The sequence below is a fragment of the Numida meleagris genome, chromosome 2 (assembly GCF_002078875.1).
Source record: "Numida meleagris isolate 19003 breed g44 Domestic line chromosome 2, NumMel1.0, whole genome shotgun sequence".
NCBI lineage: Eukaryota > Metazoa > Chordata > Aves > Galliformes > Numididae > Numida > Numida meleagris.
Window position 1 is genome coordinate 127,559,164 of NC_034410.1, and position 13,454 is coordinate 127,572,617.

At 47.1% G+C, this 13,454-nt stretch overlaps 1 protein-coding gene across 3 annotated transcripts in view; it reads right to left on the reverse strand.

Annotated features, from left to right (window-relative positions):
- The window catches only part of NCALD (neurocalcin delta), a 51,300-nt gene extending 38,467 nt beyond the window's left edge, over window positions 1-12,833 (reverse strand). Inside the window, exon 1 of one of the 3 annotated variants that reach the window (XM_021386947.1) lies at window positions 12,682-12,831. The gene's annotated coding sequence lies outside the window, so the exon portion shown is untranslated. Of the gene's footprint in view, window positions 1-3,488; window positions 3,633-12,653 lie in introns of those variants that run through there. The other 2 variants (XM_021386946.1, XM_021386945.1) reach the window with 2 other exon arrangements.

A 13,454-nucleotide genomic window follows, 5' to 3' on the forward strand; every position in this document is an offset into this window, starting at 1 on the left:
AGGGGAGGGGAGGGGAGGGGAGGGGAGGGGAGGGGAGGAGCCTGTCTCCAGGCTCCTAGCCACGCACTGCAGCACAGTGGCTTGGGGACTGAAGATCGTGTGGACATCTCTGACTGATACTACAAATGTTATGTGTGCTGGGAGCCCAGCTCATGTTCAGCCATCCCTTTACCCCAAACACATCCAAAGCCCTGCAGTGGGACAATCTGTGTCCCATGTCAGCTGAACTCAGGGCAGCATGGATCTTCCTTGGTTGAAGGAATCCTTGTCTGTGTATCAACACTCAGAGCCTCTGGTGTTGCCTGAGCAGAGCCACAGAAAAACACCGAATGCTCGAAACCTAGGAACAACCGTAACAAGTTAGATCTCATGACGGCAACTCAGGAGGTGGCCATTTTAGTATCAAACTCTCCACATTACTTATCTGCACAAAACAGCAGGGGTCCATCATTCAGGTTCGGGAACCTGAATTTAGATGTCTCCATACAAGCTGTGGAAGACTATTCAGCATCATCGCTAGAGTCTGGGGAGTGACTGAGCAAACCCCAAATTCATTGGCTGATTTCAGGCAGAAGCAGAAATATTGGAGGATGGTTTCACAAAGCGGCTTGGGGAGAACACAGTCTCAGTTTGCTCGACATCCAGTGTCAAATTAAATTATATCAGTTGTTGTCTTGGAGTTCCTTAAATTTAGCAGAAGGAGCTGGAAAACACAGCCTCATGCCAAATTAGAGCCTTTTCTGCCTGATTGCTCTGTTCAGGAGGCAAATCCTCAAATCAATTGCTCCCCAGGCTGTGCTAGGACAACTAGCAAGAGAGCTAGGACAGCCCACCAAGAGAGTTAAATGGAGCCCGGAATGCCAGGGGAGCTCCTGCCCTTGGTTTTAGATCAGCTTAGATGTAAGGGCTCAAGGGGAAGGATTGTGAGCCAGCCCTCCACACGCAACGGTGAAAGCCTCTCTTCAGATACAAGAATACTCTAACGTTAATAAAAGAGCAAAATTATCACTCAGGGAACAGCCTTAAATAAAGATGGATTTGATTTTTCTGAAGGTTTTTCCTTTTTTTTTTAAAGAAGAATCATATACTGCTCATTTGTACAGCACATTCAGAAGAACTTGCTAATAATGCAGAGAGATATTCCAAATCTGAATTTTTCAAAGGAAGGAGGGCAAGAATTTCTTTCTCTGTCATCCAAAGTGCAGCCAAAGATTCAATAATCTCTCCTCTCTTATTTGAGCCTAAAAGAGATGGAGCTCTGTTCTTCAGTTTGTGGGATGTCACCAAGTCCTCCAAAAGCCTCTAAAGCCTTTGGCACAGAGAGGAAAAGAAGACAGTCAGATCTTTGTGGGGAAATGCAGGGAGATGCTGGGGGAGAATCTTGCAGTCTTAATTGCAGAACTAACAGGAATGTTGTTTTAGGACTACAGGATATTTATAGTCTCACCCATTTTGAATGTAAAGGGTACAAACATCATTTTTGCTATTCCTCTAAAGGCCAATATCTAGGCAACACAGGCCAGAGCACAAAAGAATTTTCACCCCATTCCAATTTCCCATAAAAAAAACCCCACGTACTAAGCCTGAATAATGAGTTTAGTTATTTGAATCATGAATTTGGCTTTATAAGATGCTGGGAGACTGAAGCAGAGCAAAACACGTCTGCTAACACCCCGACTAGAGCACCACAATTGGCAAGTCCTGCTGAAGAGAGATCTGAGACAGAAGTTGTAGAAATGTTAGAGGTTAGAACTGAAGTTTCTTGGCAGAACTGACCTTATATGGAAGCCTCACTGAAAGTCTGGCTGCACTGGCTTTCAAACCAGCACATAAGGTTGTGTTTCTAATGGATATATGTGTAATATATAAAGGTTGATACAAAACTGTTTGGGTGAAATCACGGTAAATAATTCCTGCTGGAGATGTGCTGCACAGGACCAGACAGATGTTTCCTCTTTAAGGGTAATGGGCTGAATTGAAAGGGGAATTCTCAGGTGGAAGATGGTTTTACAATACAGTTCTTCAAAGAGGAGTCTCTGGACAGATCTTATTTAACGTTTTCATTAATCACCATGACGCATAATCTCAGAGCAGTGCCTTTACTGATGACACCAAGGTGGGAAGCACCATCAGCTAGAGAGACAGGCGATCACACAAGAAGAACAGGATGACAATCATGTCCTAGAAAGGGATCTGAAACCACTGGAGATGCAGTGAAGGGCAGCTAGGCCAAATAAGGGAAAGGAAAGCCCGAGCAAGCAGAGGAGACCAGGAGCACTCGGCTGTTTAGCCTAGCTAAAGAAAGGCCAAGAGGGGATATGGTTGTAGTCTATAAATACATCAGAGGGGGTAAACACTAGGGAAGGAGAAAAGCTATTTAAACTGAGGGACAATGCTGGCACAAGAACAAATGGGTATAAACTAGCCATGAATAAAGTTTGGCTGGGAATGAGAAGCAAATCTCTAACCACTGGAACAGTGAAGTCTGTGGAACAGCCTTCTTCTCAGATCACAAGAAGGCCTAGCACATGTGAAAAAGAAGCTTGAGAAATCCGTAACTTGAGCTTTCATGGTGGTGTTACCTGCACCAGGCTGGATGCCTCAGGAGAACCCTTTCTGCCATATCCTCCTCTGGAAGAGAAAGGACATCTTAAAAGCTAAACATGCTTCACATTGCAGGCAGCATAGCAGGTGGCCAAGAGCAGAGACAAAGGTTGGGTATTAGGAAAAATTTCTTCTCATTGGCACAGGCTGCCCAGGGAGGTGGTGGAGTCACTGTCCCTGGAGGTGTTCAAGAAACCTCTAGATGTGGCACTGAGTGACGTGGTGTAGAACTGTCATTGGCATGGGCTGATGGTGGACTAGATGAACTTATTAGTCTTTCCAACCTCAATGATTCTATGATTCTATGATTTTAAGGTGTTGGCAATACCTCTGCCTGCTCCTGCAGAGTGCAGTTTCAAAAACATGGTGCACTGGGAATGCAAGGACAGGGCTATGTGAGCAGGTGGGTGACAGCCAGGGCACAGCTGACAGGCCAAGGGGAGCAGTGAGCTGTGTCGGTTCAGGCATTAAGGAACATCAGAAGTAGTAAAACAGTTATTGTGGGAAATTAATTGAAATTAAGTTCTAGAAGCAACCCAGTAAAACTCATAGCTAGTTGGGCTAAACACTGGAGACTTTACATAATATGTTACCCCAGTTTCAGAAATAAGCTTTCATTTTCTGTGGAACCAGTTGCTCAGTTTCTGTACAGTACTGATAAGGCAGATGGTAACCATTTTATTTTTAAAGTAAATATCACTTTCTACAAAGTTTTTTTCTTAATGTGATCTCTTCGTCTCCTACAGACAACACAATAGCACATTAATATCACAGAGCCTTTCCATCTGAACACCTCTGACCACTCTACAAAGACTGTAGGGCCACATCTGCATTGCAGTGTTGGCTGAAGTGAAGAAGAGGTAGGAAAGGATTTTCTACAGCACCTGAGTCTTTTTGCATCAGCTGGTCCTGTGTTCCTGGACCCCGTGGGATCTGTTTTTGAAGATCTCAAGGAGCTGACCAGCTCCAAGGGGCTGGATCTGCAGAGACTCACAGAGGGACTGGTCACTGAAGGGACATGTCTGGAAGCTCCTTTCTAGGTACTGCAGCATGACAGGTATGTCAGCAGTATGACATCATAATAGTGATGCTTTGATGTGGCTTCTCTGGATGCCTCAAGTATTATAAATGAGTGTTTTAAGGAGCACTGCCCCTACAGTGAGCAGCACCAGTCCTTGGGGTGCTGCAGGGTATGGAGATGGGAGATGTTTTATTCTGCTTTTAGCTATCAGGTGCTTCTGTGCATACAGCCAAGAAGTTACCCTGTATGGAAGTTGTCAGCTATCTGTCTAACAGGGCAGCACAGAGTTTGAGGGGAGCTGTTGCTCCGGGACACAGCTTTGGGTTGAGTTTTCTCTTTTCCTCTCCCAGAACTGCTGCTCTGGATGTGAAACAGTAGTAAAGCACAGAACAGTGGTGAATGGCACCAAAGCACTCCACTTTGTGAAATGGAACCTGGCCCTGCTGATGGGGCTGCAGAAAGAGAGGGGCATCACCATCCCCTGCTACCTGCTGAGCTCACGGAGGACAGCACGAGTGGAATGGAACCGACTGGAGAAGAGATCGGCAGCCAGAGCTCTGCCCACATTTTGGTGTCACACCAGTATCCTCAGGGCAGGAAAAAATAGCTGAGAACAGATACCACAATGCCTCACAAATTCATCTGACGCCGATTTCTCTCAGGGGACATGTAATGTAGTTAAGCACTGTTTCCATGAGATGCCCCAAACCTAATTAGTTTATGTAACTGCATTAGATGGAGAAGGTGCATGTTGCTGATAGCCACTCAGTGGGAGCGTGCCGTAGATCTTCCTTTTGCCCACTTAAAATGAAAGTGATCTTTGTTCTATATTAGATTGAGCATCTTATAATGAAATGCAATAAAGATTCCTGGAGTAAATCGCATTTTTCCCAATATGTTTAAACATATCTTATTGATTGGAGGAGGAGCGGTTTTGGAAGCAATGTGCTTAAAAAAGCACCCGAGCAGCCCGCACTCCTCCAGGTGAGCGCCTGCATCAGTAAGCACGTCCATAGCAGTGCCAATCCTGCTGGTGCTGGGTACCTTGAGGCTAGCGGCCGTAAGGCTGGCCAAGGGAGAAAAACACCTTGTCTGCACGGATAGAGTTAGCACGTTGCGAAACCTTGGTCAAAATTACCCATCAGCAAAATCAGATGGCCGAATTTGGTCGGTAAGGAAAAGTGAGTGGTGATCTTCAAAGGAGAAACTGAAGCAAATGATGGCACAGAACAGTGAATGCCAATGCTGCTGTGGCACACAGACAGTTTAATGGGCTTTTATTGGAAGACGAAATGCCTGCACTTTTAAACAGGAGCATATTTTGGTTAAAAACCGAGTAAAGCTGAGGAACTGTACATTAGAGCCAGATGCTCAGTGGAACTGGAAATTTAAGAAAGGTTTTGCTTCTTTTTTTCCTGATGACGCCTGGAAGAAAAGCTTGTTTTTGGTTTTGTGAAAGAAATATTTCCCATTGTCTTTCAGAGAGCCATTTCGGTTTCACTGGAGGAGCGGCTGTGCGTGTGCAGGGCGGGATGCACAGGGTACATCTTTAATTACACCTTTCCTTCCCTGGGAGACAACTGCTCAGGGCTAATAAGGATTAAAACATACTCAGCAACTCTGAAACACGCCTTAATGCTGGCCTTCTTAAGTCCTTCTGTTATTCTGGGCAATATGAGCACAGCAATTTCTGGTTGCAAGCACAAGGGGAAAAGTTTGCAGTTACATGCAGGCATGCACATGTTTGGGGTCTAACAGAAGAAGTAAAAATCCAAAGGATTTGGAAAGCTGTGGGGAGGACACAGGTAAATGGTCCCCTGACTTTCTCAAAGCCCCATAGACACAATTCTTCAAGGACAAAATTGTGACTGTTGAATACAACACAAATGACACACCACACCGTGACATGTCCTTTGCTTTTTTGTCTCTCCTGACACTCAGGTGCTATGATGAGAGCACACAGACATCACTTCCTTCTTGCAGGGTCCCTAAACCAGGTATTAGGCACATTACTAGCATTGCAGAAGTGGGCTGTGCTGATGTCTGACTGAAGGAGTTAATACAGATGATGGCAATTTACTCATTCTGGAGAAACTGGAGAGAAGAGGAGCGTAGCACAGGATATCCAAAAATGCAGTTTTCACATCTTTAAAATAAATACAAGCAAATGCCTCTGAGTGCATTGCCAGCACTGAAAGGCTGACAGGCAGGGAAATTCCCTCTTCCTTCTGCTAAATATCTTCACCCTCCCTAAGAGAGGCCTTGTGCCATCTGCCACACAGGACAGGCCCAGCTGCTCAGACAGGGTACCAAACCCTCCCACATGGGAGGAAGGGGCTTGGCCAGGAGCAGAGCTGTGCCAGGGATAGGGGGCAGCTCCAGTCCCTGAGCTGCAGTGCTGGGGATGTTCCCTACTGGGTTTGGTACGAACACAGCCACTGTCTCTAATATAGGCAGGGCTGTTATCAGCAGATACCCGATAACTTGTCACATGCTTGAATATTAACACCGAGATAAAAAAATGCCAAGACTTGGGGGAAGCAAGCTGTTACCTCTTGGTAAAGGGGTGTTGGAAGGAGATTATGAGCTAGATGGCTGAGGCACTGCTAGTCCAGTCCCACTGCACCCTGGATTTAGTAGCAGCACCTGTCTGAGCCACAGTGACTCATTCGGGCACCCTTCGCCTGCTACATTTACAGTGACTCTGGGGCTTTCCTTAGAGGCTATTTCCACTGGGGTAGAGTCCTACATGCCAAAGCCCCAGCAGGGAATCTGCTCTCCATCCCCTTCCCCCCCCACCCCGGTCTGCGCGGGTACAGCAAGAATGGGAAGCTCCTCTCCTCAAACAGCATTTGCACGGTTGGATGGCCACGGTGAATCGAATCTCTCAGACATAACACAGCAAGCCACCACCGTGAACATTTGATTCTTAGATCTTTTTGGGGCTTCCTTGCCATGTTCCCCCTCCATGTCCCCACAGGAAGGCTGCCAGCACCCAGTTCTGGTGCCTGAGCATGAAGGACATGGTGACAAGAGGGAGATGTCCCTGAGCAGCCTGGGTGGAAACCCCAGGGCAGCTGCTCCTCTGGGTCATTTTTCAAGCATGGGAACCCAAAGAAGGCCTGGGGCTGTATCCCAGCTCAGTGGGGAATGAGACAAAATTGCCTCAGTTGCGGAGAGCTGCCACCTGCCCTGCGGTCTGCCCCCAGCTTCCCGTGACAGCTCGGCACTGGCTCGATGCAGACACACATGTGGGCGCGCAGCTGTCCGGCTCCGGCTGCAGATCCCCTCTGCTCCCAGTCCTGGCCACTCCTCTGGTTAAAAATGTTATTTTGGGAAAGAAGTGAATAATGGGAACAGCCCTGGAAAAGCACGGGGAATTCAGCAAACAAAACAAAAGTGGCTATTTTAGACAAGACCCCAAAGTGTAACAGTGACTTGTTTTAACTCCTTTCTCGCCTGTCCTGCACTGAGGACTGTCCTCAAGCACAACTGGAAGACAACTTCAGACACATACAAAATCTATTCCCTAGATTCACCCTTCCAGAAGAGGTATGAGAAGCAAAAAGCCTTTGGTTTGTGCAGGAGGCTTGTTCCTCCCTGCACCACCTCCTACCTTCTCAAGTCCCTCACTTCTACTTTTACATAGTTCTGCTTCTCATCTCTTGCTTCATAGGTAACATAGACAGCAGATGGCCCTCCTGCAGCAGTGCCTGCTGCCCCATGCTCCCAAACCACTCGGTGACCAAATGGTGCCACATGGGACTGGGTCTACCAGCACTGGCCCTCAGACGCCTCTTGCAGCTCAGGCTGTGGATTTCGATTAGGGAAACCCTCCAACACAGCAGGGGAGAACTGCAATTCTGATCACGTTCTCAATCTTTGACAGTAAAATAATTGAAAGTCAGGGGTCCTGCTTGCTGTGTCAGTGGTGTTCAAGCAAGAGGAGACAGTGGTTAGGTTGAATGATACATCGTTGGCCAGCTGAATCCTGCACTGTTCTTGTTCACATCAACCTGTGAAAAAAGTCTACAGAAATGCAGGATGTCCTTCAGATGAGGCTGTTTTAGAAGGGTCAGAGCAATTCCATATGAAAAACCCCCCACAAAAAAAAACAGCTATGAATAGGACAGTTGACAGACAGGTCCAGCAGACAACAGACAGTGTTTCTGCTGAGATATAATTGCTCTAATTGGACTCGGGCTTGCTAAAATTGTGAAGTTAAAGAGGACTCTGCAATCAAGCTGCCATTAAGCACAAAAGAATAGTGTTGTGATAGGAACCACACAGCAGTTGGGGAAATAATCAGCAGCTTTGTGCTCGCTGCCCCCAGCATCTCGGGCTGCCGCGAGGAGCAGTCGCACAGTGGAGCAGAGCCCTTTGCCTGGAGCTGGAAGGGCACAGGGCTGAATTGCTGCAGCCTCTCCGAGAGGTGCCCGACTGAAGTTCATGTTTAGGATGAGCTGGGTCTGTTGTGGCAACACCAGCAAGGAGAGAAGCTGGCTGGATTGCTCCCTGTCCCTCCTGCTCCAAGCCTCGCAGCCCCGGCGTGCACCTGACTCCTGGTGTCCCCAGGCAAGGCCACCTGGTCCGTGAGGATCAAACTGGCCTAATTACGTCCTCTCTAATGAAAATACCTTCCAACTTTGTGATGATGCCGTGCAGCTCCTGTCCTCCTCTCACATCACACATACCGGGTGGAGGTGGCAGGATGTGCATCACCCAAATTCAAGCGATGGGGCAGGTGCCCTCCTTTGCACCAGCATTGCACGGCCCTTGGAATGGGAGAAGGGAGCGCAGGGACCCTCTTAGCAAAACCCTGAGGGACGCCTGGGGAGAAGGGAGCACTAAACACACCTCACACTCAGAATATGCCTTCTGCTGGCTTTGCTCTGTGTATCACAAGCTCTGCTCCACGCATCAGTGTCCAATGTCCTGGCAAGGTGATGGGAAGAACTTGCCATGGGTGATGCTCCCTCTAGGAGCGTGCGTTTCCAGAAAAATAGGAGGGGATTTCTCAACATAAGCCCAACTGAAAAGAGAGGCTGTTCTTGTTTCCAGTCATGTTACCTATAAACCAAATATTATAATAAGCATAATCAATGAAATCTTAAGGATTGCTGTCAGTGAGATTTATGCAGCTAAAACATTGTGAACAAGTACAGCAAAACACCCCATATTTTCCAAAGAAGAGAAGCAGAGTTAAGCCAAGCCCTGTCCTCTGCTCCTTCCAGTGAGAAGAGGTATTGCTGAGAATTTCAGGCTTTGGACAAATTCCAAGTAGCATTCAGCCCAAACTACAAGCTTCTTGGCTTTTCTGGGTGTAAATCAGATCCTTACGTTATCTCAGTGTCATTCTGTGGCTGCAAGCAATTCGTCATCTCCCAGCACAGCCAGGCTGAAATTCAGCTAACAGGCTCTGAGCACTTCAGCTCTTAGTGACTGGATGTTTCTGCGGAAATGAATCTCACACACACAAAACAATCCCAAAGTTCGACAGAAAGTCAACAGTGCGTTGGGACCGCAGAATGCAGAACTTTGTAACTTGGAGCCCACCTCTAGGATTCCAGTGTTGGTGAAGTTGTTAAAAGGGCAGTGCTCCTTTGCAGTGCTCCCTCTGGGAAATATCGCATTCAGCAATTCCTGAATTACAGTTTCTAATTATATTTTCATACTGTAATGCTGTCTGAAATGCAAATTTGATGACAGAATAATTCGATCCATGTAAAATAATTACAAAATTACTGTTTCTCAAACCTCAACTCATACTCCCTACTATTTAAGAAGATAAATTTAACAGCAGCAAAAGTACAGCCAAAACGTATTAAATTTTTCAAACTGTTATCTGGCTATAACTGTCTGCGTAGACTTTGGCTCACCATGGAAGACTGCTTCTAAAATATGGCTACCAACTACATTCCAGAGTGAGGATTTCTGTGCTTGGAACCAACAATGAGGTCAACTTTTATTTTGCATTTGGAGTACCACACGTGTGGCATCTGGCTTTAATTGGAAAAGCAACTGTTGATTAAAATGTCAACTCCCTACTGCTGCTCAGTTATCATTTAAACCAGTTGTTGTTAAAGTTGATGCGGGACATTAAATTAGCAGAACGTGATGATTTTTAGCAGCATGGAAACCAGCTTCTGCAAGATGTAACTTAAGAGCCTGAAACCCAATACGGCTATGGCAGTTCCCACTGTTGGACAACTCCCCCATAAGGGAGATTCAATTCCCCCAGGAAAGGCTGCCTTGAGTAGCAGCTGGGACCTTGAAGGTGACAGTAGAAATCACCTTCTGTATGAGAAATGCAGGAAGGAGTTAGTGCTCTGCACTGCAAGGATTATTTTTTTTTAGGTTTTCTTATGCTTCTAGCCTAAATTTAGATTGTCATTGACCATCAGCTCAACCAGATCAAGGTAGAGCACACTAAAGAGTGCATTATTATTACTAGGCTGGAGGCATCAACATCGAGTCTGTTTTTAATTCCCCTGACTGCATCCAGTTGTGAGAGAAGTGACGCAGGGAGACCTCAGCCTTGCTTTCAGCCAAAGTCTCCCCTAGGTAAAGGGCTTCAGCTCCTGAGTAATTAGTGGGCTGCTCACTCTTTCCTGTGGGTGAAGGGACTGCAGAGGAGATGCCGTCCTCCACATGTGTGCAAGGGAGTGACACCTGCAAGCGATGCCAAGGTTGGCAGGAGCTATGGAGTTTATCGGGTGTCCTCAGAAGAAGGTGTGATGTCACCAATCCTGTGCACATGCCATTTATTTTCTCTTTGTGTTGGAGGAATTCAAGCCCAAGAAAGTTGGTGATCTTAGGGCCATGGCACTGGGCAGAAGAGGTGAGCTGCAGCCCCCTTCCTGCTCCTCAGTGATGGGAAGGAGGCAGCAACCCAAAGGCTGCTTGGTCTTTTCTCATAGTGGGTGAAGGGCTGAAGGGATGCTTAGCACACTGCTTGCTGGGAATTTCATACCCTTCTGAGGTAAAAACCAAGCTTTTGGTGAAAGGCGTTGTATAGAGCTCACCAACAAAACAAGAGCACAAAATCACCAGGAATAAGTTCATGGACCAGAGAGCGCTCTCACATGGGTCCCTTCCTCTCCTCTGAGCAGAGACCAATGCCCTATGCATGCACTGCAGGCTCCCATGCCAGAAGCTTTCTCCTTACTGTTCCTGCCATGCCTGCCCTGGGGCTAAAAGAAGATGGCAGGATGTCCGGAGCTCCCAGGACCCAATGAGAGGGGACGGAGCAGGTCACCCTGCCAGGCAGGACACATCCCTCTGGTGACATGGGAGGCAGTTTGTCATCTCTGGGGAGACTAAAGAAAGATACGCCCGTTAAACTGGAGAGGAACAAATTTTTTAAATATTTCTAATGAATATCACTTGAGCGAATGCTGCCTCCATTATTTTTCACCTCGCAGACATTTTTGGGGTGTCTGCAGGCAGGCAGGGGCATGGAGCATCCCTGTCGTGACCCAGGGCAGTCCAGCGGGCAGGGGCTGTCCCACCGTGGTGGAGCTGCGCGGGTGCTGTCACTCCTTGTTAAACCCACTGCATGGAGCAAATGGAGCAAGGGGGGACTTCTTGTGCACCGACACATGAGAAGAATTTATTAAACACAATTTGAAATATTTCAGTCACCAAAACATTGATAATTCGGACATGAGAGCTATCTTGGAAGGAACAGATAGTGCCAACCAAAATGACTTAGAGGCTTCAGCTGCAATTATCCCTGTTGGTCTGTTAAGCACGCCAAATGCAGTGAGATCTAGAGCACTAAGCCGTAACTTTCCTTACAGAAGAGCTTTCAGTGTTAATCTCTGCCTTGGCTCCGTCTCTGAAACAATTCCTTCTGCTGCACTTAGCAATATTAGTGTATTTTTTACGCTGCTTTTTCTTATCTTTTATTGTGCTGTGCTTTAAATATTTTTGCAGTTCTGTGGTCATTTCCGAGTGGCAGCCGCTTTAGCAAATCATTACCATTATCAATAAACCCTTTGAACTTTGGGAGGAAGGGAGCAGGAGTATTTAATTAGGGAAGATAAGAGCGGTCTAACATACTTTTCCAGGAAATAACACACATGATGCTTCAGCTGTGGTCTGTCCTCAAGGCGAATATGTGTGCTCACACACAAACTCCAGCCGTGGCACCAAACTTCAGCAGCCCTGGAATCTCCTTCTGCAAACTGCTTCCTCTGAGCCAGTGTAACACAGACACACAAGACCTCTTTTTCTTAAAAAACGCCCAAATAGCATTTATTTTCCGATTACCACGGTGCTGCTCGAGCTGCTATTCTTTTTTCAGCTGTCCTAACCACTCGTAACCCACCACAGAATAATTACAAAAATAAAAATAAAAAACTTTTCATGTGACAAAAAGCCTACGTTACAACCACGCTGCTCTCTTGGCACATATTTCAGACACATTCTCAGGAAGCTCTCGGTCCTTCCCTCTGTAAACATCACTGAGCCGAGCACTGCGTGCCCCCGGCCAAGGACAGAGACCCCGAGCAGTGTCTGGAGCCCGTGCAGACAGAGCCGACTCACAGCACCAGCTCGGGGACCCAGCAGCGAGCTGCTCCCCACACATCCACTGCTGGCCTCCCTCTCCCTGCATGCTGGGGACCGAACCGCCCGGACCGGGCTGCGTTAACAAATGCACAAGTTCCAACAGAAGTGTAAAGCTGTGATGCCCAGATCAACAACATAGCTAAGCATGATTTCTTTTAACTCCCAAACAGATTCACCTGGAATCACTCATGTTCATTTATATTCCGAAAGTGTCAAATGAGAACAATATTGTTTTATTCTGCTTTCACGGATCATTAATCTAAATTTAACTCTGCTTAGCAGTCTGCACACAGAATTGGTGACTAGAAGCTGCTTTGCATTTATCTGATAGCACTGGGCTTGTTCATCACGACAAACTTCAGCCAAAACAAACAAGTGAAAAACACCCTCACGATAAGCTCCTTTGTATCTTTCTTTTTTTTTTTTTAAGGAAAAAAAAAAAAGGAAAAAATACCTGACGAGAACATAAAGCAAATGGTTACCTCACACTGCAGAAATGCAAGTTTTTAATAGTCCATACTCTGGCAGCCCCTGAGAAACAGCAGCGGCAGCAGTGGCGGCGGCGGGGATAAATCCAGCATCCACTGGGTTCTCACACAGCTTTGGCTGCGCGGCCGAAACCACAGGCTCTGCCTCCAGCTGACGTCAAAGCGCTGTCACATGGCCAGATGAAAGCCAAGAGAGCATTGGTTGTCGTGGCAACCGCAGCAGTGCTCTGAAATTATTTCAATAGGTCATCTGTCACACGGGGGGCACGTCTGAAGCATCGTGGGCGCCCCGACAGCCCAACGACCCCCAGCCCAACCGGGGCTCACTCAGTGACCGTGTCCCTGAGAGAAAATGCGCCTCTTCCTCTTCCACCCACATCCCCGCATTCAGCAGAATAAGCCCTTTTCTGCCCAAGCAAAGGGGCACAAGGGTGGGAATCCCTGCACGGGGCACCTCTAGGTGGGTAGTCATTGGGATGTCCTGGGATGGGGATGAAGCAGAGCCCACCTCTGCCAGTGCCCAGCCCATCTCCTAGGATTGAGCCTGTCCCAAACCACTGGAAAATACTTTTGAAAAATTGGAGTGGCCAGAAGGATGGACAGGCGGAAGGAAATGTGGCGTTCATCTTTCTGCCACACTATAAAAAGAAGCAGTGATAAGGGCTCACGGGATTATTGCAATAGAGAAAGGCAGAGCCAACTGTCTAAAATGTGTGCCTTAAAAAGAAAATATTCCCCATTCATTGGAAAACCATTGGCAGTCTAGC